At 41.2% G+C, this 23,280-nt stretch overlaps 1 protein-coding gene across 4 annotated transcripts in view; it reads right to left on the minus strand.

Annotated features, from left to right (window-relative positions):
• PRUNE2 (prune homolog 2 with BCH domain) overlaps positions 1-23,280 on the minus strand; it is a 266,403-nt gene that overhangs the window by 45,533 nt on the left and 197,590 nt on the right. The gene's annotated exons all lie outside the window — the stretch shown is intronic.

Consider the following 23,280-nt stretch of genomic DNA (forward strand, 5'->3'; position numbering starts at 1 on the left):
AGGGATATACCACCTACCTCACTGAGTTGTTGAAAGTCGAAGCAATGAATGTAAAGTGCCTAACTGATGCTAGGTACCTGGGAAATTATGATGTTATTTTCCTTCCTTCTTTAACTCCTTAAAGATTCATTGCACATTATATACTGGTGAAGATGGTTCTGGTCACGAGTTATCATTTTTTCTCTCTCATCAGTGTTGAACACAGGATTGTTTATTTTAGTTCACCTGGTAAGACTAGTGGAGGCGCATAGGAAAATATTGGAGAGAACTATAGCAAATCCATATGCTCTTGGAGGAAGCAGATCACTGTTCACAATGAATTTCCCTTGACTTATCGTTATCTCCTGACTCTCGTTCAATACATCCCCACTTATCACCATCATATCTTTTTATTCTTGGAGGCTTCCATGTGATTTCACTCATCTAGGGTGAATACTTCTGACATGGGTACTAATCTAAACTGAAACATGATAAACATGATAGTGTTAAAGTTCTACATTTAATCTGTCCCTCTGTCTCTTATCGCAACTCCTATCCACCTCAATCTGGATCTACCAAACATTTGGAGTTTGCTCCCCTTAATGATAGATTTCTTCAAGATCCAAGTTAAACCCCTTATGGTCAATAAAGCCTAGGATGAAAACAAAATCCTATGTCCCTAGTGATAACTGTGCTTCATTTATTCAACCAATAGGTATTGAGTGTCTACTCTGTGCTAAGGATATAGGAGGACAAACAGACCAGCCTCATGCTTATGGTGAAGATGGGATGATGGAGTTAAAAATAATGACTGTCACCAGCCACTAAGGGTGCTGGCCTTGGCTCCAAAATAAATATGAAGGGTTTAAAAACAGATAGATAGTATCTGTCTTAAAATCATGTAGGTTTTTCAAATGTTTGCACGTTATGGACAACATCATGGAATAACTGAAAGAGTCCTTGATACAAGGTTATAGTTCTACTACAAGCAGATTAATCCTGAGAAAATTAGCTGTCTTTGTGATTTTAAATGAAGGCACTAACTACCCAACATCACAGCAACTGTGGAGAATTAAAAAGAATAAATAAAATACATATGAAAATATGCTGGAGATTATAAAGCATTGACTAAGTTTAAGGTATTCCATTCCTTCATTTAAAAGATAAGGGCGGGCGGGATTAGTGATTTAACAGAAGTATGTGTCATGATTAGACAAAATATAATTATGGTTGCTACCACTGTATGAGCCAAGGTAAGAGAAAATTTCAGTGCTACACAAACCTCCACAGAGCCTGCAAGTGCCCCTGGACTCACTGGTTAGTGAAGAGAGCTTCTGTCTCCCTCTCAATGCCCCTTTGCGACACAGAGTGGAGATCCTGTAAAGAAAGTTCTAGAAAGCCAGAGGTGGTATGTGCAAAGGAAAGGAAAAGCTAAAGCTGTGATCAAGTGGTACACAGAGGAGAGGGTCACAAACACAGGCATGTTACAAAAGGACATGGGGACTTTTTAGGAAACCTCAGGGCCAGAAAAGGAACCCTGAACCAGAACAGCCCAGAGGCAAACCACAGAGAAACCTAAGTTGTGTGCGTTGTAAATACTTCAACTGCATTCATACAGGAGGACTATAAATATTTGTAGAAACGAAGGGGCCAAAAAGAGTAGCTGGTAAAGAAAGCAGGATGGAATTTTACCATCAGTAATAGAAGCTTCTTGGGATCTTTTAGGAGACAAATCATTCCATCATGAAAGTATGCAGTTTACCTTACCCACCCATAGCCACTACTTAATTTGGAGTTTTCTGTGTACAGATTGGAACTACCAAAAAGGCTGGAGGAGTTGTAAACACAAGTCTGACTCTACAATGGCTGACCTGCTCAACAGGTGCATGGCTCCACCTCTCCATCTAGAGGACGGATCCAGAACTGTTTGCTTGCTGAATGGTTGTATAATCAGTATCATTCTTCACCAAATATTTCTGGCTTTCGGCCTTTTGGGCACATGGTAAAATTATACTTTCCTCCCCTCCTCTGAAATTAGGGAGGTTGTCAGGCTTACTCTGATGAATGAAATGAGAGCGGAAGTGGCAGGTGTCCTTTGGTGCCTGTAGAGGAGCTCCACTCATTGGCTGTGAGGAGCAGAGCCTCTACTAAATAAAGCTTGTCGGATACGTGAGCAAAAAGAAATTTTTGTGTTTTGCCCTGAGATATTGGGTTTCTCTGTTACCACACACTAATCCAGCCCATTCTGACTGGCAGAGCTGACTTTATTATTTGTTTTGAAGGGAACATCTGACTCACACCATACCCTGATTTGAGTAACCCCATTTCCCACAGTCTCAACCCAGGCTTTGACATCTTTTTGTCTTGGTTGTTAAAGCACAAAATAACATTTTAAACATGATGACAAAGCTCAGAAGAGCACCAAATGCTTTCAAGTATTCTATAAACTTGAATATTTTATACCACCTTTATGGGCTTTTCATAGCTACCTAGCACTTGTCAATTTACTTAATGACTTATTTAGTTAAATAAGTTCATTTTGAAGGGAAGGTTTGTATCACTGTACATATAGAAACTTAAGAGTCACTCACCTAAAAGAGTCACATAAATTAAATGTAATCACAATAAAACCATGCTATTAAATTCAAGGTAGAACCTCTGGGCTCATAGTCTAAAGATGATGAAACGTAGCTTGCAGAGTTTGGGTTGGACACAGGTCTTAAGGCCCCACAGGAAGTGACCTCCAGGTGCTAGAAGAAAGGCCTAGACCTGAAAATTCTAAATAAGGCTATGGCCCTTAAAGAACTGCCCTCTTAATGGAAAGGAGGTGAGAACAAACTCTATCCTCTGGCCTTGGAAAGCCCAGTTTGCCTGGAATCTTGGGTGGAAAATAAAAAGCAACCCATGAGAATTAGCGACATTACTTACATACCAAGAATGTCTCAATGAATAGTACCTGAATGATGTAGGAAACACAAGTCAAGAAATTAAAATCAAAATTCACCTAGGACCATTGAAGGCCTAGAGTCCTAGGGTTTCAGAAGAATCAAATGTGAAACCACTTGGTAGTGCTAGGACTTTACAATCTAGGATTCAATGGAAATCCACTTAGGAGAAAGAAAAAAAAAACAAAAAACCTCTCAAAGATGAGCTCACACCAACATCTCAGCCTTCACCTCCCAAACCACAAACTCTACTAGGGAAAAAACACTATGAGGGATTGCCAGCAGATGCCATAAACAGAAGAACTAGCAAGAAAAGTCTTTTTAAAATAGGAACAATATGAAAAAGATCACAATAATTAGAGAATAACGTTTAAACCTTCATGGTGTTAAAGCACTGAGATTTGTTTCTCATAGGAGGTAAGTGTCATTTACCCCCAGCAGCCATGCTGCTTAAAAAAGGAATATCTAAAAATAATAATGCAAAGTGTTGACAAGAAAGTGATATAAAAAGAAATACCGGAAAAAACATTAGCCACAGGAAAGAAAGTGTCAAAATATTAGTATCAAACAAAATAGACTTTAGGCAGAAAAGCATTATTAAGGCTTAAGACAGTTATTATATTATGATGAAAGGAGGAATTTTCTCAGGAGATATAATGATCCAGGGTCAATATGTTTAAAACAACATAGGCCAAAAAACAAAAATCAAATATAAATTATAAAGAAAAATTAATTGCATGGGGGAAATTTGAACATGTCTCAAGAATTTATGTCAATCTGAAAAAATGCATAAAGATACAGAAGGTCTGAGCAAAGTAGCAACATAGCTGGATCTAATGTACAGATCTGCACTCAATAAAAATACACAATTTTTTCAAACTCATGCAAACTATATAGAAGGTCTTGTAAAATAACAAAAGTCAATATTGAATGTACCTAATTCTCTGACATAACACTAAAAAAATCATAAAGAGACAATTTGGAAACTGAAAAGCACATTTGCAAGTAACTGAACAATAAAGTCCTATATATCAAAACTTGTGAAAGAGGCTAAAGAAATCCCTGGAAGAAAATAAATAGCCTTGAATTCAGATATGAGAAAATAAAATGGACCGAATTAGCTAAGGGTTCGGCTTAATCCGGGAAGTTGGAAAAAGAACCATGCTCTTAGGTGATTCAATGCTACTTCTACTAAATCTGTGCACATCTCTAATCACAAATACCATCAAGTGGGGAACAGTGACATAAATGGGATTCTCCAATTTGAGAATGGATCCCATGTGTATTAGTTAATTATGAGTTTCTGATACTTATGTCTCTTAATAAAGCAACTGGCATGCAGTACTATGGCAGTCCTGACACTGCAGAATAAAGGACTGACCACAAAAGCAAAACTTTGAGACCTGGTTAAATGTACCCTCTTGCTCTTAGACCAGGTACAAAGGTAAGGCCCATTCTACCTTTATATCCTTCCAGCATGTCTGAATCTGGAGGGATTTAATTGTTGTAGGATTAGCCCTGTTTGAGATCAGGTTCCTTTTAATAGCAAATGAGCAGTGAACCAAGACTTGGCACACACACATACAGCATTTCTAGAAGCTAATGTTTCCTGACAGGCAGGTACACCCAGCAGCAGGTAACATCCCTGTTTAAGGAAATAATCATTCTTATCAGATGAGCCACTAAAAAAAAAAAAAAAAAAAAAACAGCTGCACAAAAGTAGGGTTGAAGGTTAAAGATGTCAATTGTTCTTTAGAAAAATACTGGATGGTTATGCTGATATATTTTGAGAAATGATTACATAATAGAAAGGTCCTTTGTGTCAGAGTTCCTAAAACTTTCCCAGCTTCCTTCTAGTCAGGTAAGATACCCTGGACTGATAAAGCTGCTTTCTCTAGAAATGAAGAAATAGTGGAAAAAGAAAAAGAAGAAAGAAAACTATTCATGGGATGTTTGCCTGTCTTTGTTAAGTATATAAATTAGCCCTTTAAAGACCAATGGTTGGAGAGTTGCCATTTTGGGATCCTTGTCTGATAAAATAGGCTGCACAATTTAATGCAAGGGGACATGCCACTCTGCGAACCCCCGGGCACTTATCGCCTTCTTCATCTAGGAGCCAAGACAGAGGCTGCACTGGGGTTCACACTCAGCTTTGTCAAGCTGATGCCTAGGAAAGGATGGGAGCCTAGGTCTGCCAACAGGAAGCTGGGTTTGAGTGTGAAATGAGGCTCTTGGCAACAATTAGCTACCCAGCTGGGTCTCACTTAACTCTAGAAAAGATAAATGTAATGACTCCCCCAAGGCAGCCAGCTGAGGCAGATAAGGAAGTGGTGAGAATAGGGAAGGTAGCCAGGAAACTAAAGAAAGACAAGCACGGAGCACTCGCCCAGATATTACCTCCTCTAGGGATTTATGCAAAACCCCACAACCCCCAGAACAGAGTGTCTGTTCTCAGGAACCTAAGAAGAGAGGATATAATAGAGTCTCCTTATCCAGGGCTGAATTCTCAAAATGTGCAGGTAGCAAAAATCACTTGCTGTCCAAATGACCCTGGAATAGCATACATGGTAATCTTAAGAGCACTAAAGTTTGAGGAATACTGAGCAGGAATAGACAGAAAGCCTAAATATCAGTTAAGCCATTTGCTTTTCTTTTGATACCTAAATCCTTGGCTTCCAACAGGGCTGCATGGAGAATTCTACCTTTTGCCCACAGGGTACATGCTGTTTTCTTTTTAACATGTTCTCTAAAACCTTAATACATATTAACAATGTGTTTGTTGAGAAGATTAAATTAAATGGCATAATCTTACATCACAGAGGGGTGTACACTTGCTCATGAAGCAAATTTACAGTTTACAACTTGGATTACTCACAGGCACTTCCAATTGGACATGGACAAAATTGAATTGAGCATCTTCCACTACACAGATCTGCCACATCTTACTTCTCTGTGGTGGTTTTTAAAAATGTCCACACACTCTTTGACACTCCCTTCAAAAGTTGGAGCCTAATCCCCCTTTCCTCAAGTGTAGACTGAATTTGGTGCCTAGCTTTTAAAGAACAGAATAAGGTAGAGGTGACTATGTATGACTCCTAAGACAAGGTCCTAAAAAGCATGTGGCTTCTTCTTTGCCTCTCTCTTGGCTCACTCGCTCTGGGTGGGAGAAGCCTGTTGCTGCCATGTTGAAAGGACACTCAAGCAGTCCTCTGGAGAGATCCATGTAGTGAGGAACTGAGGCCTCTTTTGCCAACTTCCCTGTGAGTGGGTCCCCTTGGGAGCAGATCCTCCAGCCCCCATCAAGCGTTCAGATGACCGCAGCTCTAGCTGATGTCTCGACAGCAGCTCCTAGAGTCAAAACCACCTAGCTCATCTACTCTTGAATTCCTGACACACAAACCATGAGAGAATACATGTTGGTTGTTGTTTTAAACTGTGAAATTTTGAGCTAATGGATTACACAGTAATAATCAGCTAATCCCTTCCTCAACCCAGTGACTATCTCTACTGATCACAGACCTTCCAAATTAACATTCATTCCCACTTCTTCTTTTTCTACCATTTCTTCCCAATTCAGCAACCATCCAGTCCTAGAGATTTGCCTCATCCTCTCTATTTTCACTGTGAAGTCCATTTTTCTCCTTGCAAAAAACTCTGTTCTGCTTTTATTCCCTGCCCTCTCCAAATTGCTAACTGAATATCCTCAACATAATCTTCCTGTTGAAGTCCTTTCAGTGTTCCCCGTTGCCTCAAGGAAAGGGTCCTGGCTCCAGAGGATGGTTCACCAAGCTTCACTGATTGGGCTCCCCTCCCACTGCTCACTCATCACATGTCATTTTCTTGTCCTTAGACATCTCAGCGACTGAGTTGATGCCCAACCCACAGAGCTGGGTCAACTTTCACAGCACCCTGAGGTCATATCAAGTGGGTATTTTTCATGTTTTGACAATCATCTGTTCATAACTTGTCCGCACCCCCCACCACCACTCTTCACCCTTCCACATATGCACGCAGAGGTCCTTCAGGGCAGGTGCTCCCAATGCTTGGCATGTGTGCTTAGCAGAAGGCCTAGCATGTGGTGGAGGCAAATAAATAACTACTGAATAAACACCCTTATTTAGAGATGTGAGGATGCCCTGCTCTTCTGGCAAAGCATTCTTCATAATGTTACCACATATTGCAACTTGACCACCACCATTCTACTGACAAATTACTTCCAATAACAAGTTGAGCTTTCTTCAAAACATAATTTAGAAATGTGAGGTGACTCTTACAGAAATGATATCACAAAGGAGTAATCACTAAAACATAATTAGATGAGGTCCACCCAGTGTACAGTTTATGCTGGGAGCCGTGCTGTAAGAAAGGACTCCACCTGATGACAAAGTCCAGGGGACTCTGAAGAAAGGAATCTGCCTGATGACAAAGTCCAGCAGATTCTGAAGAAGGCTCTGCAAAACAGTACATCCACTAGGCTTCGAAACCCCCACCAGGCATTAGAGACCAGTGCCTGGAGATACATACCTTTGGCTTCTGTTCTTTTGTTTTTAATAATTGATCCATGCCTTGCTTACTGTGCCTTAACTCTGTGTTCTTTTTGCCTTAAGAAAGGAATTTATTATTCTCTATTTAAGCTTCAACCTATTTTTGTTTCTTAGCCTTTAGTTTATCTTTGGAGCTATGGCTCCATGCTGTCTACTTCTAAAATAATAGCTTCTGGGGAAGTTTCTGTTTTTTCAAATGATGATCTTAGATAATATTGGCATGCTTTATTTAGGCAGCACAATTATTTAGTTTTTACAATATAGTATGCAGGCATTAGGAATTGATGATTATTATTACTTTATTGTATAAGTATAAAAATCTATCATAATGTTAGAAGTTAAAGTAAGATTGTTGCTAGGTAGTAAACAGACATTTGCGTTAAAGGGCAATGAGGTGTACGTGACATTTACAAGGTTGTTTGTGACCTGTATGTGCCTCTAGCTTTCTGCTTATTTACTCTTTAATGGGTTTAGGGTGTATTTTACACAGATCATGCCCCTTTTGTAATCTGTAAACTTAATCTATAATTTTTGGAACATGTGCTTCTTAATCTTTAAGTTTAATCTGTAACTCTGGAAACATTTCAAGATATTGATCTTTTACTGCTGATGTAAGCTTAAATTTTTTTCCTATATAAGTTGCCACTGTTCACCAATAAATTTGAGACTGCTTGAGCACTACTAGAGAGTGTCTGCGTCTCCGTTATTCTTCCTGCGCCTGCCGCCCCTTCTCTTCGGGACATCCCCCTGACCGCCGGGGCTGGACCCCAGCAAGTTTACAGAGCCCTCTCTTTCAATGATAAAAGCACCCTGATGATATTAGGAGAAATGGGGGTAAGCATGCTAAGGAAAGATGAGGCAGAGGAGAAATGAGTGGTTGTCTTCAGAAACAGTCTTCAGTGCTAGAGTCAGCAGTTTCTGTAGGATGGCCAAGTGACCAGAGTCTCCACTGGTCCTCTAACTCCTACAACACTGCCCACCCCCAGGTTAAGCAGCTCAGCACCACCTGGACTTTCTCCTTTGTGCAGACCAGTCTGTAGATACCTCCCTGCCCCACCCTCCTTCTCCAAGGAGATACGCTCACAAGGATTCCTCTCCCCAGCAGTGAAATGCCATGGCTGCACTGCCTTAGTTTTACTTCCCCCTCGTCCCTTAAGCATGTGGACAACTGACACCAAAAATACGAACAACACTCTTCCAAATGCTGCACAAGCAGTTATATCTGCTGATCCCCAGGGTATGGCAGGGGAGAAAAGTCTTGGACTTTTCTAGAGCTGTGGTCAGCAAAGTTTTCCTGTACAGGGCCAGAAAATATGTTGGGTTTTGCAGGCCACAGAGTCTCTGCCGCGACTACTCAAAAGTAGCCATAAACAATAATGCAAATGAAAGCGCACAGTTATGCTCCTAGGAAACTTTAGGTAGAAAAATAAGTGGCCAACCAGATTTGACCTAGAGGTCAGTTTGCTGAACCCTGCTCTAGATGAAAACAACTTTGAATAAGGTTTCATTTCTCAAAAGGGAACTCTCCTACACTATTGGTGGGAATGTAAACTGGTATAACCACTGTAGAGAACAGTATGGAGGTTCCTTAAAAGACTAAAACTTGAGCTACCATACAATCCATCAGTCTTACAATTGGCATATATCTAGAGAAAATCATAATTAGAACTAAGATATACGCACCCTAATGTTCTCTGCAGCACTATTTGTAATAGCCAAGACATAGAAGCAACCTACATGTCCACTGACAGATGAATGGATAAAGAAGATCTGGTGTATATATACATACAATGGAATATTACTCAGCCATAAAAAAGAATGAAATAACATCTGCAGCAACATGGATGGACCTAGAGATTATCAAATAGGGTGATGTTAAGTCAGACAAAGATAGAGAGCATATGATATCACTTATAGGTGAGATCTAAAAAAAAAAACAAATGAGGGAGTTCCCGTCATGGCGCAGTGGTTAACGAATCCAACTAGGAACCATGAAGTTGCGGGTTCGGTCCCTGCCCTTGCTCAGTGGGTTAACGATCCGGCATTGCTGTGAGCTGTGGTGTAGGTTGCAGATGTGGCTCGGATCCTGCGTTGCTGTGGCTCTGGCGTAGGCCGGTGGCTACAGCTCCGATTCAACCCCTAGCCTGGGAACCTCCATATGCCGCGGGAGCGGCCCAAGAAATAGCAACAACAACAACAAAAACAATAACAACAACAAAAAAAACAAAAAAACAAATGAACTTATTTATGAAACAGACTCACAGACACAGAAAACAAACTTCTGCTTAACAAAGGGGAAAAGGAAGGGAGGGACAAATGAGGAATTTGGGATTAACATTTGCACACTACTATATAAAAAACACATAACCAACATGGACCTACATACATCATAGGAACTATATTCGATATCTTGTAATAACCTGTCACACAAAAGAATCTGAAAAAGATATGAATCTCTTTGCTATACACTAAAACTAACACAACATTGTAAATCAACAATAAAAAACACAATAAAACAAAACAAAACCAAACCTTGGGAGAAGTATCTAACCCAATCATTGAGAGCTTCCTGCAAATTTGCCTCTTTGGGAGATAGAGTACTTTGCACCACTTTGCCCTCAGCTTTGAACTCTGGCTGTCTATTTCACTGAAGAGACTAAAGGAAATTTAGTCTAATTTAATATTCCACTAAAAGAATTTTTCCACTCAAATAATGTATTTCTTTGAAAAAATGTAAAGGATAGTCTAAACGCTCAACAGAGGTATGATTAAATATAGCATGAAATTCATCACTATCAATGCAAAACATTTTTAAATGTACTGACATGAAATGGCATCTAAGACATATTTAATAAATAAATAAAATTACAAGGTGGTATGTTTAGAATGATAGAATTTGTGTAAAGTTATGTACATTCATACATATTTTTTTTGGCATAAACCATATCTAGAAAGAATAGAAATATACTATTAATAGTGGTTATGTGTATGGAATAGGTATAGGGAGAAAGAGATTTTTTTACTTTTTTTCATTTACTTTTCTGTGTTGTTTCAATTTTTAAAACAAAAGTATGGGCAACATTTTAAAATAAAGAGATAATTTAACTATAATAATATTCTCTAAAGGTTTCTAGAAATCTTGACTTGGACAAATCCAAGTTGACAACAGAAAAAAAAAAAAGACTCAGAAGTAATTTCAACTGCTTATCAGTAGCAATTACATGCTGTCACACCCCACTGTCATATTATAAGGGCTCTTGATGTTTTCCAAACTGAAGTAGGAGAAGCAAGCTTTGAAAGCCCATGAAATGAAATGTTAGCATCACTGAAAAGCCTTGTCTTGGCAGAGGTGCTGCTGCCCCCTCTGGTCACATATATGAATAACATCCATTCATCCTCACCAATGTCTTTTTTTAAGGTCAGATTTCTGCAAGCCAGTGGGAATATTAAAATAAATAAGCCACAGCCATTACCTGCTCCTCAGGAAACTGCTGATTCAACTTTTGCAGCGGGTTGTTTTAAATTTATCTAATTCTACCCTGCTTTGCAGTCTGTATCTGCACTTTTTTAATAGTCTCTCTTTACCAATTGTCTATACTTTTCATTTTGGTTCCTTTTACTATTTCTTTATTTGCTTACATTTTCTGCTTTTTGGTTTCAGTTTTGAATTTTGTCTCTTAAAAATCTTTTTCTTAATTGGTTCTGAATATTTTACTATTTTACTTCTGTTCTTCTTTTTCCTTAAAGAAAAAAACAATAAAAACCTTGCTCCCATGTAGTATCTGTCTTTATACTTTTCAAATTAGCATTGTTTTTTTGTTTGTTTTCTTGCTTTTTGCCTTTTCCAGGGCTGCTCCTGTGGCATATGGAGGTTCCCAGGCTAGGGGTCTAATCAGAGCTGTAGCCACCGGCCTACACCAGAGCCACAGCCACCCGCAACCCGAGCCACATCTGCAACCTACATCACAGCTCACGGCAATGCTGGATCCTTAACCCACTGAGCGAGGCCAGGGATTGAACCCACAACCTCATGGTTCCTAGTTGGATTCAGTAACCACTGAGCCACGACGGGAACTCCAGCACTGTTTTTTGATAGCATTATTTTAAGGCATCATTTTCTGTTTTTTGTTTGCCAGATAAAGAAAATGGGCAAAGAAGGAAAATATTTCCATCTTGATAGGCCGACTAAGGACTCCTAAAGGGCCACCTGGTATTCCGTTCCCCAAAGAATCCTGGGCAAGGGGCAGGGGGTGCAAGGCGGGGGGCGGGGGAGGTGGTGGTGCTGAGAGCACTGCCTGGCAGTGCCCAGTGAACTTTTGTTGAATCAATACCTGCTGGAAGTTCCAGTGTTTTGTGCATTCGGTAACACCATCCCAGTTTTCTACATTTCCTTCATGGTGGGCTGACTGTTCCTCATTTTCCTCTAGCATAAAGTTCTTTTACCTTTTCATTTCCATAGACACTGGCTGTGGTGCCCTGGGGACCCCAGGAAGCAGGCCATAGCAAGACACAGGCAGATTTCTGGAATTCACTCCTGCAATAAGCTTCCTATGAGCCAAAACTCATGATTGACAGGGACAGACAGAAAAAGGGACACAGGAGAAAGATCTGTGCCTGAGTGTTCCAATCCATCCCGCTGGCAAAAGACAAACAAACAGAAGGGGTGCTTCTGGTCATTTGTTTAAGCCAGCGCTTCTCAAAGCCTGTGCCCAGAGGAGAGGCTCTATAGGCCTATGTAAGAGGGCTCTGTGCCTATTAAGTTTGGGAAACACTATATATTATATCCTCCTTTTGAGACTTTAAAATGTGTGTGAACCTGTCATAGACTCTGAGATGTCATATAGAAAATAAAAATGTTGGAGTTCCTGTCGTGGCGCAGTGGTTAACGAATCCGACTAGGAACCATGAGGTTGTGGGTTCGGTCCCTGCCCTTGCTCAGTGGGTTAACGATCCGGCGTTGCCGTGAGCTGTGGTGTAGGTTGCAGACACGGCTCGGATCCTGCGTTGCTGTGGCTATGGCGTAGGCCGGTGGCTACAGCTCCGATTTAACCCCTAGCCTAGGAACCTCCATATGCCTCGGGAGTGCCCCAAGAAATAGCAACAACAACAACAAAAAGACAAAAAAAAAGAAAAGAAAAATGTTTGACTTTGTTTACTTTTTTTTTTTTTTGGAGGGGAAGGGGCACAGTGTACATAGCAGCTCGATGTGGGAACTCAATTCCCAAACCAGTGATTGAAGTCAGGCTGCAGCACTGAAACTGCTAGGTCCTAACCATCAGGCCACCAGGAAATCCCTGTTTACCTTATTTTTGACTAAGGAATCTCTTTTCTTCTTTTCCCTTTCTCTTCCTCCCTTCCTTTCTTCCTTATCATGTTAATGCAGAAAAAAAATTGGACATGCACAGCTCTAAGCCACAATCCACTGAGATGTGTGGGCCTCTCTGCACATCTGCACTTCTTGGACTGCACTTACCATAAGTCTGGCAAATGCAGCTTGAACTCCTCATGCTATTTTTCCTTCTTCCGGAAAGAGTACAGGATAGCAGTGGAAGCCTTGGACTTTGGAATCAGACTTTCTAAAATGTGTGACCTTAGGTAAGATGCAGAATTCCTTTGTGTCTCAGATTTCTTTGGGGACTCTGGATTCCCTCAGATCCTCAAATCAAAGCTGAAATCAAGTTCCCTCATACCTCTATCCCCAACCTTATTTTCCTGCAAGGAGACCACAGCCAAGTAAGAAAACCAAGGAGGCCATCTATCACGATGGGGTCAATAGGATCAGCTCACCTCTACCTTATTAACCATGTAACCATGAAAGTTAGTTGTTGAATTTTTTTTTTTTTTTTGGTCTTTTTAGGACCACACCTGTGGCATATGGAGTTTCCCAGGCTATAGGTCGACCCTCACCACAGCTCACGGCAACACCGGATCCTTAACCCACCATTCTTAACCCTCACGGATGCTAGTCAGATTCATTTCTGCTGAGCCACGATAGGAACTCAGTTGACCTTTCTAAGACTTAATTTCTTCAACTGCAAAGCAAGTCGGATAGGAGGAATAGTGTGAGACTGCACAAATAATGAGCGAAGTATTTGGCAAAAGTTCCTTACAGTATTAATATTACTCTTACCATTATTAGAGGATTTGGGGCTCAACTAGGCTTCCCACACTCACTGTGAATCTCCAGCATGGTCGTGGAATCCCTGAAGTGACCCTTAGACTCAACACTGAAGAATGACAAGTTAAGTGTGGGGCCTGTCACCAATCACAGAACCAGCAGGAATTCCCAGACACCTACTTGTTATATTCCTAAGGTCACTGTTATGGGCTGGATTCCCCCCATCCCAAATTCATGTCTTGAACCCCTAACCTCCAGTACCTCAGGGTGGAGCTTACTTGGACGAAAGGTCTTTAAAGAGGTAATGGAATTAAAATAGGGTCATTGGGGTGGGCCTTGATCTACTATGACTGGTGTCCTTACAAGAGAAGTGGGCCCAGACACACTCAGGACAGAGACCATGTGAAGACACAGGGTGAAGGCAGCCATCTACTAGCCAAGGAGAGAGGCCTCTGAAGAAACCAATCCTGACGACACCTTGTTCTAAGAATCTGAGCCTCTAGAACTGTGAAAAAAAAATTTTTTTCTGTTGTTTGAGCTACCCAGTCTGTGGTGCTTTGTCAATGGCAGCTCTAGCAAATGAATAGGGTATCTGATTGCTTTCAACAGCACTCAGTTTCAAAGAGGAGGATCTCAGCTCTGGAATGGGTGTACCAGTCTTTCCATTCTTTTTTTTTCTTTTTAGGGCCGCACCCAAGGTATATGGAAGTTCCCAGGCTAGGGGTCGAATCAGAGCTGCAGCTGCCAGCCTACGCTACAGCCACAGCAACGCCAGATCTGAGCCACATTTGTGATCTACGCCGAAGCTCACAGCAATGCCAGGTACTTACACACTGAGCGAGGCCAGGGATTGAACTGAACCTTCATGGAGAGCAGTCAGGTTCTTAACCCACAGAGCCATAAGAGGAACTTCCCGTTTTTTCTCTTGTACTAGAAAGCCCTCCTGCTGCTGCCTAATAATACATTTAGAGAGAAGCCTGAGTCAGGTCTCTTGAGACTGAGAGAAAGAAGCCGTCGCCTTTACTTAAAAATGCCCCACTGTACAGTATAATCACAGTCTATGAAGCTAATTTATGAGACTTGATGAATTTCATACTCTCCTGAGGGATATATTCAGTAATCATACAGCTATGCCGGCTTCACTGGGAGAGCTGATTCATTTAGCTATTTCTCTTACATTGGTATGTCTTCATTGTATAAATGTAGGGGGAAAAATGTGCTTGAGCTTTTAAATAATTGCTGTTCACAGAATTACAGCATTACATGGAGTCCCAGACTCTATCTGGTATATGACTCACATTTTCTAGTTACCAGATCTCTGCTGGTGAATAAGTGTTAATATTGGGAAATAAAATTACTAGCCTAAGATCAACCACCTACCACCAAGCTAGTTAGAAACACGCTTTTAGTCCATAAACTGGTAAGTGCATGAAAGTGCATGAAAAAGTGCATGAAAAATTTGATGAAAAGCTTCTTATGGGAAACCCAATCTCAGGCCTTATACCAAGAACATGCACTTGATCTAATGGAAAAAGAAAACTTTCCTAGCTCAGGAAGGGGGCTTTATTCCATCCCAAATTTTCTTTCAGTTATTAATACCTTTCCATAGATCCATAATCCCTAGCTCTCCCCTCATATCCACTGTACCTGCCTTCCTAACCTATTTTTTGCACAGTTGCTCTACTGAGTTCACATTATGTTGGTTTCACTCCTGTTTTATTTTAGAAAGAGCTATTTCTAGAACTTCCAAAATCATCAACCTTTCCTGGGTATTTCTGGGAACTGGACGTAGAAAAATGTAATTGCTTAAGTGGCAACATTCTCATTCTTCTCATGGTTCTTTGGCTTCATGGGCAATGGTGGCTTCAGGAGTGGGGTTTCCACTAAATCTTGCTTTTCAGGGCACTATAGAAAGCCTTTCTTTCTTTCTGAATTTTTCGACAGGAGGGAATTTCAAAGACCTCTGTCTCCAACCAAAACTACCTCTAAACAATTCTGATTATCCACCAAGTTTTCCAAACCAGTTTCCCACAAGCTTTGAGAGATACAGCTTCTCTGGTACTCACTATTTTGTTTCCCAGGAGGAATTTAACAAATGTTTCAGTCTAGAACTATGTGCAAAGCGTCAGTCTGGAGGAAAGCGTCTGACAAAGAGAATGATTCACACACATTCTGCATGTGTCTGAGAATTTAAAATCTAGGAGACTAAAGAGAAGACATGTACAAGTTCCCACAAAACAACACGAGTGGGGCAAAATCCATGAGCAATAATGGAATTTCAGAGACAGGAGACGTAATTTCTCCAAATATAAATGTAGAGTAGATGAATGAAACCAGAAGTCTCCAGAGGTAGTGGTATTTGGGCTGGATCTGGATCTTGTGGATCAGCTGGGGGGGGGGGGGCGGGATTGGAGATAGATTACACCTGAGTTCTCCTATTCCTTTTCTCCCTTCTTTGTCCCAGCCCTCATGCCCACTATTAAAACTCACTTTTCTACTCTATGAGTCAGAGCCTTACTGGAGCTTGTCAGGGGCACCATTTGGCCTGATCCCTGTAAGGAGTTCTACTTCCTCCCCTTGTAAGGTGAGACTCAGACAGCCACTGCCCAGGAGGGAAGAGGGCAACTGGGAGGAAAACGTCACCATCCTCTTCACATCCCACTCAAACAGGTCCACCTCACTAGATCTAGAGGCTTGCAGACCTGCGTTCTTGGTAACATGGAAGTGTCATCATAGGAATGATGATCCAGCACCAGGACGTGGCCTAATGTTAACTAATCGAAGGTGGATTTAGCTTTCTCCACCTTGTTTGTATCAATTTATATCAAGTCAGCAAGGCTGCAGATTCTCAATCATGATGAATGAAATGACAGTCAATTACGGGGGCAGGGGTGGTGCCTGATTTGTCACTAGACACTGCCCTGGAAGATACTTCTCTCTCTCAATTTTCAAGCACCATGCCTTTCTCCCCTGTCTGCCGTTTTGTAATCGCCCCTCTTCCTTTGTCCCAGGCATAGTTCCAGCCTACTATATTTCAGTTGGACTACCATCTCCCATCTCACCCACTGACTACTGCCAGTCTATTGCCAATTACAACCTCTGTCTCATAAAACACTGGCTTCCGACTGTCATCACATTTTATACTAACTTCTCTGACCCCCAGGGCTTCCTACCATTTACCTCAATCCACCCTTAGCATCCCCAAATGCTCTACCCTTCAGACAACATAAGCTCCCAAATTCCCAAGACTTGCTCACCAGTTCTCTTGCCTCTATAGTTTGGTTAATATTCTCTTGCACTGAATTATTTCTTCCCCCAACTGCAGAATCTACCTCATTCATGAATCCTGTACTTGCTCCTCTACAACAAAGGAGAAGGAGCAAGGTTCTCCTACCTTTGAGGGCTCAGAGCCCCTCAGTTCCCCCTCCTAAGGAGTTGACTTTACTCTGCCCTTTACAGCCCACTGGCAAGCCTTTTGTTTTACCTTTGTATCATATGCAATCTTTAGAGATAGACAGCATTTTGTTCACAATAAATGCACTTCACTAGGTTTCACTTCCTTCAAATTTCTAAGGGTTGTAAAGGAATTAGGAAATGCCACCTTACCCTTAAAATAGAAGAGTGGTAAGGTGTGTGTGAGTGTGTTTTAAAGCTCTGAGAAATGTAAATTCATGGACCAGATTTTATTAAGGCCTTCTCAAAGGCCATGGGATGAAAGGAAATAGCACAAGATCAAGAGCTAGGCCACCTGGGTGCTGATCCTGGCCCAGTCACTGACTGTGATTTTGAGCCAATCTCTCGCTCTAATTAAAGCTCATTTTTTGGCCTATAAACTGAGGAAGTGAGTCAAAAATTCTGTGATTTGTTTCAGCTCATATTACCTTCGCAGTTGACACTCAGGATGCAAGAATAATACAGAGAATCAAGCAACTATCAAAACTTCAGGCAAATGGCTTGACAGAGCCCTCAGATGATCAGAGTGCTCAGACAGGGGTATCTACTTCTGCCTCTTCAGCACCCCTTTGCAACCCATCCACTAGTATCCCATGATTCCTGCCATTATTATTATTATTATTATTTGCTTTTTAGGGGCACATCTGCAGCATATGGAAGTTCTCAGGCTAGGGTTCCAAGAGGAGCTACAGCTGCTAGCCTACACCACAGCCACAGCAACACTAGATCTGAGCCACGTCGGCAACCTACACCACAGCTCATGGCAACGCCGGATCCCTAACCCACTGAGTGAGGCCAGGGATCCAACCTGCATCCTCATGGATCCTAGTAGGGTTCGTTAACTGCTAAGCCACAATGGGAATTCTGGTTCCTGACATTATTAATCCAGAAAAAAAGCTGTATCCAAATGTTGTTTGTCAAATCTGAAGCAAACAGGATACCAGGGCCAGAATCTGTCCTTCACTAATTTTCCCTCTGCTCCTTCTCATCTCTCCCCTCTCCATTACCCATCTCGCCAGCTAGAATTGACAAGGAATCGAGAACCCGGCCCAAATTCCAATACTATTCTAGCAAGAAGTTGGTTCAAGTGAAACATCTGTGTGCAAAATCTTGCCACGTCCAAGGGCAAGCAATTCCCAGATAGCTAAGAAGGGAAAAAAAAGCTTTTATTTGCTGTAGATGAAGTCGAGCTTTCAGATCAGGATCCCTTCGGAGGTCATGAACCTTTGTGCACACTTCACCTGCCTTCGTGCTAGCTAGAGACTCTGAAATCTAAAGGTCAAAAAAGTATCATGATCTTTTACTTCGTAAGAGATAAATCCCTGTTGGAGTACAAGGACATTCAAAAATGAAAAACCAGAAGGAATGGAAATGGAAATTCACTGGGATGCACCAAAGAGAGCCCTAACCATTGGAAAAAAGTTAATTTGACTTTCTGTTAACAGGAAGCAGAATCTGGCTCATTAGCCTTAAGCACCCATGAAGCTATTTACGACATAAAGGGTCTCTGCATCACAAAGCAAGAGCTGCGGACGTTTAGGTGCTGCTGAGTGTGAATGACAGCTACCCATCTTGTTTGTGTCTCTGGGTTGCAGAGCAAGACCAAGCCAATTTTAAAATACAGAGCTTCCACTAGCCTGCCTATGTGTAATTTAGGCAGACACAGACATTTCCAGTAAGGCAGTTTTTATCCTCCCAGACAAGTGTCTCTTATTAAGAGAAATGTCAGGAGCAACATTTTAAAAAAATTACCAGGAAGTTTAATATTTCCAGTTTTTACCTTCTGTGAATATTACCAGTTATGATTTTAAGACAACTTTAATCAAGTGAACATTTTGAAATGGACTCATTCAAGGGTAGCTTCCATTTTTCTCCCTAGGAGGGGCTGGGGGGACCATCTGGTGGGAAGTGAGCCTGAAAGCTGTGATCAGATAGCAGTTTACATAAGAACCACACTATGTCAACAGTTCCTATGAAAGAAGGAGGGCAGTTTTCTTAGAGAGTACACCTCCCCCCCAAATCACCACGAACAGTAAGTACCCTGATCTCAGGCAGAATCACACTTTAAACCCCTCCTTCTGGGTGGGAGTCTAGTTTTGTTTTTCAGTTTCCATAGAGAAATTTCATAACCTACGTATTTCTTGTTTTGAAATTGACCAGGTGATTATTTTTTTAACCAATCTCATTTAATTTCTCAGTGAAATACTGATATTCTCTGAGTAGCATATTCTGTCTCTTGATTTTGAAAATGCAACAGAGAACAACATAAGCCCTTTTTGGAGGATGACCTATTTCTGCAGCTTAGGACTTAGGTAAGATTTAAAGGTTATAAGATTCATTAGAAAAAAAAGAGAAGGTTATGTTATCAGCTTCAATCACTATTAGTAATAACATTAAAAAAAAAAAAAAAGCCTCTCTACCAGGACCGCTATATCAAATAATCCAAACAGACATTTCAACACCCATTAGGCAAGAGTCCTAACAGTTTCCAAACTGTCATTTCTTTTGATTTCCTATCTCCATTTTAATCATAGGCAGGAAGGAATATAACATGTTTATAGCGGTGCAGGGTCTATGTTCCCTAATTACCTGATCACCAAGGGAGGGGCAGGAGATCACACATAGGACCACAAACGCTTCGGATAAGAGTTGATATAGAATGAAATGCAGCTGCCAGCTGTCACTTGCGAGGGGCTGGGCAGAGCTCTGCATCCGGTCAGCCCCCCTCCCCCCCACTGTCCCCCTCCAACTTCCAGCTGCAACAGCCCAGTCTCTGAGATCGACACTCTCCATAGCAATCTCTCCTCCCTGTTACTCATCCTCCTAAAGCCGCACCAGGACCCACCTACCTTCTGAGGACGAGAGGAGGCTGGTTACCACAAAGGCGAGAGGGATGCTTGATTACAGCTCCTCAGCATCCCCAATCCGGAGCAGCTAACTGGAAATACAGATTCGCCTCCATTTTCTGGTCACGTGATCACAGGCACATCTAAATAAGGATGATCACCTGCCTCCCAGATCTCCCAGGGGGCCGGTCCATCCTCACCGAGGCTGAAAGGCTGGCTGAGGGATGGAGCCGGAGCTGAGCAGAGTTTCATTTGGGAATATCAAAGACTCTTCTGCCCAGGTTGTAGAGTCAGAAATGGCCCCTTGATTTTTGTGTCTGCTCAGAAAAACTGCTGCCACTCCTGTTCCTGAGTGAGTTGGATGTGAATGGTCTCAAAGTACAGATTGAAAGGAATTTAGTTCCCCTGAAATCTTTTAAAAAAGTCTTGCAGCTTCAGAGCATAACCAGTAAAGACCACAGTGTAATTACTTTTATTTCATAGACAATGGTTAAGACCATAATAAAATGGGCTGTGCAAACAGCAAGATACATAAAGAAGTCCAATTGGCGGTGCTAAAGAAAGGATGTTTGCTCAAGATCCACACAGCTTTGGTTTATTGAGAAACAAAGCCGTGTGGCCAGTAAGCATTTAGACCCTGGGGTTTGGACCAATTATTAAACCACCTGGTATCTCAGACAGCCCACTCACAAATGGACAATAATAACTTACTTTAATGCAAGATAATCTAGGTAGAGATTTTAGACAGTCAAGATTCTCTCGCAATACTGTTGGCTACTAATACTATTATCAATTCCAAAAAACACCAGCAGAAACATTTGATGGAGTTAAGTGAAATGAAATATGAATGAAAAGTTTATGTAGTAAAAAAGCATCCATTCATTTGATCTTAAGAGGAAAAAAAATTTGTCAGGTAAATCAAAATCATCTGATCATAATCAGGCAAGATGGCAATGTGAAAAGTAACTATAGGCTCCATCCTCAGAACTAGGTTGTTAAAAATCCCATGTTACAAGATCTTTTTGTGTTGGGGTGGTTGTAGGTGGGTTGGGGAGGGCAGGGCACTATGGTACAATAAGGGATTCACTGAACTCAACTCCAATAAAACAGAAAAGTGAATTACTCAGCAGAGGACCTGGCTGTGGTAAATAACTCGGGAAATGTTAGCTAACATTCTTAAAACGAGGCGCATTCCATGTCCTTCCCATGACTGCTGGGGTGGTGAGAGGCCAGTGGGGAAGGGAAAGGCAGAAGAAGTGAATTTTTATATCTCTGCTTAAACTAAAAACCTATAAAAATTTGTCACGAGACATGTTTTTACAATATTTTCTTAGCCTCTTTGCTGAAAACTCCATCTTGTCCTGCTTTACTTTACCCCGTCTTCCTGCTTGAAAAACAGTCACAGTGATGGTAAATGACTTAAGCTTAAGAACAAAGACCTAAAGGCATAAGCTATTCATAGGGTCAGCTGAATGAGGACTGAATGCGTTGGTCTAGGCACTCCGGACCTGTGCAAATTGGCACGCTGTTTGCACAAGCATGATATGTCCTCTAAAGAATAAGAGAAAGAGGAATCTCATGGCCAAGTGGTTTATGAGCGGTCGTTAGCAGAATATGCATTAGCAAAGAGAACCAAGGTGCAAACCTAGGCACACTGGGTTGCGGCAAATAGGCATGCCCTTTGCGGCAGCACAGTGAGGATTCTCTGAAATGCTATGCATAGATAGCTAACTCAAATGCTAATGATTGTTAAATGCCTAAAGGTCAGAGTAAAAGCTTAACCATCTACCAGCTATGTGACTTTTAAAATAATAAAAGAACTTATAATTAAAAAAAAAACCTATATCCTCTACCTATAGCCCCCTCTTCACTTGACATAATCCTAAAGAGCACAATAAAAGCAGTGTGGTTTCTTGAGGCGGTGCTCTTGGTCCCTGAGACCTTGAGTCCCCTGGTTCCCACCTTTACTTAAGACAAATGTCTCTGTGTCTTGTTTTATGTTAACTTTTTTCCTTAAGTTTCACAGCACCCATTCTTCAGCACCATCCTGCTGAGCTGGTCTAGGCAAAAATTCTTCCAAATTATAAAGAGTTGTGAAAATAATTTCTCATGTGCTTTCTATTGTTCAGCTTTGGCTAAGTGGGGGTGGGGCCTCAGGAGGCATAAAAGTCATAAAGTCATAAACCCTTTGCAGGGTTCAGCAGAACCTAGTGCAAGTTGTAACTTAAAGTCAAATATTAATTGGAGGAGGATAGCAAAGTCATTTAGATGAGTGAATTTTAGAAACCTGAGTACAGTATCTAGTTTCCTTCTACCATGAGAAATAATTTAGATTTTCATCAGTGACACTGGTCTGTGATTTTCCCTTTGCTGTACAGCTTTTGTCTGGTTTGGGAATCAGAGTTACCTAAAACAACTAGGGAGCCTTCCCTTTTTTTCTCTTCTTTGGAATAACTTGTTTGATTCAGGGGGTTTACCTAATACATGAGAAGTATTTCTGCACTATTCCTTACTGGGGGAAATAGTTGCTAATAATTGGATTTCTTAATGACTACTGGTATATTCAGGTTTTCTAATTCTTCCTTGTCAACGGTGCTACTTAATATTTTTCTGGAAAATTAAATGTACATCGAGGGGTCTGACTCTCCAGCCACTGGGGTCGGGGAGCAGCTCACTGACACAGCAGTAGCCATCATGATCATGGGTTGGTTGAGGTGGGAAATATATGTTCTAGTGTGAAAAGAGCTTGATAGGTCACATGACAGTGTGAAGAGTCAGAGGCAAGTCAGTTATTCTCAAAATCTCTCTTTGGGGACTTTGGCTATTAAACTGGATGTGCCTTTCTATGGGAGAATGGAAGGAGAGGAAAAAGTACATCAACCTATAGAAGTTTCAAAAAATTTACTGTCTTGGCCTGACAATGAGCTGGAAGTTGATTTAAGTTCAAGTTCCAGCCTTGCCGCTTTCTCATTTCTGGGTGACATTAAGCAGCTCACTTATCGAGTCAGTTTGCTTGTCTAAGAAATTGGGCTAATAAACTTGCAGTTTATTATCTCAAATGGCAATTGACTGGACCAAAGAAAATAATATATTGGTCTATCTGGCAGCACTTTATCAGAAGTCTGCCCTGGGTAGGGTTGGCCAGAAATGCAGAGGTGGCAGGAGTGGGGGTTGGGGAGATAGCAAACTAAAAAAAAATTGTTTTAAAGGAGACTAAGGCATGAATTAAAGTGCAAATTAAAGGACTTTTAATGATACTTTATCACCACCAAGTCACCAAATATAATGCATCAAATGATAAAATATAATTTACAAAAATAAATGAACACAGCATTGGGTGCCAAGTTTGGTCTCCCAGGTTTGGTTCAGGGCAAAGCCAGAACACAGTGAAATGA

This window comes from Phacochoerus africanus, chromosome 2, assembly GCF_016906955.1.
Source record: "Phacochoerus africanus isolate WHEZ1 chromosome 2, ROS_Pafr_v1, whole genome shotgun sequence".
NCBI classification, from domain to species: domain Eukaryota; kingdom Metazoa; phylum Chordata; class Mammalia; order Artiodactyla; family Suidae; genus Phacochoerus; species Phacochoerus africanus.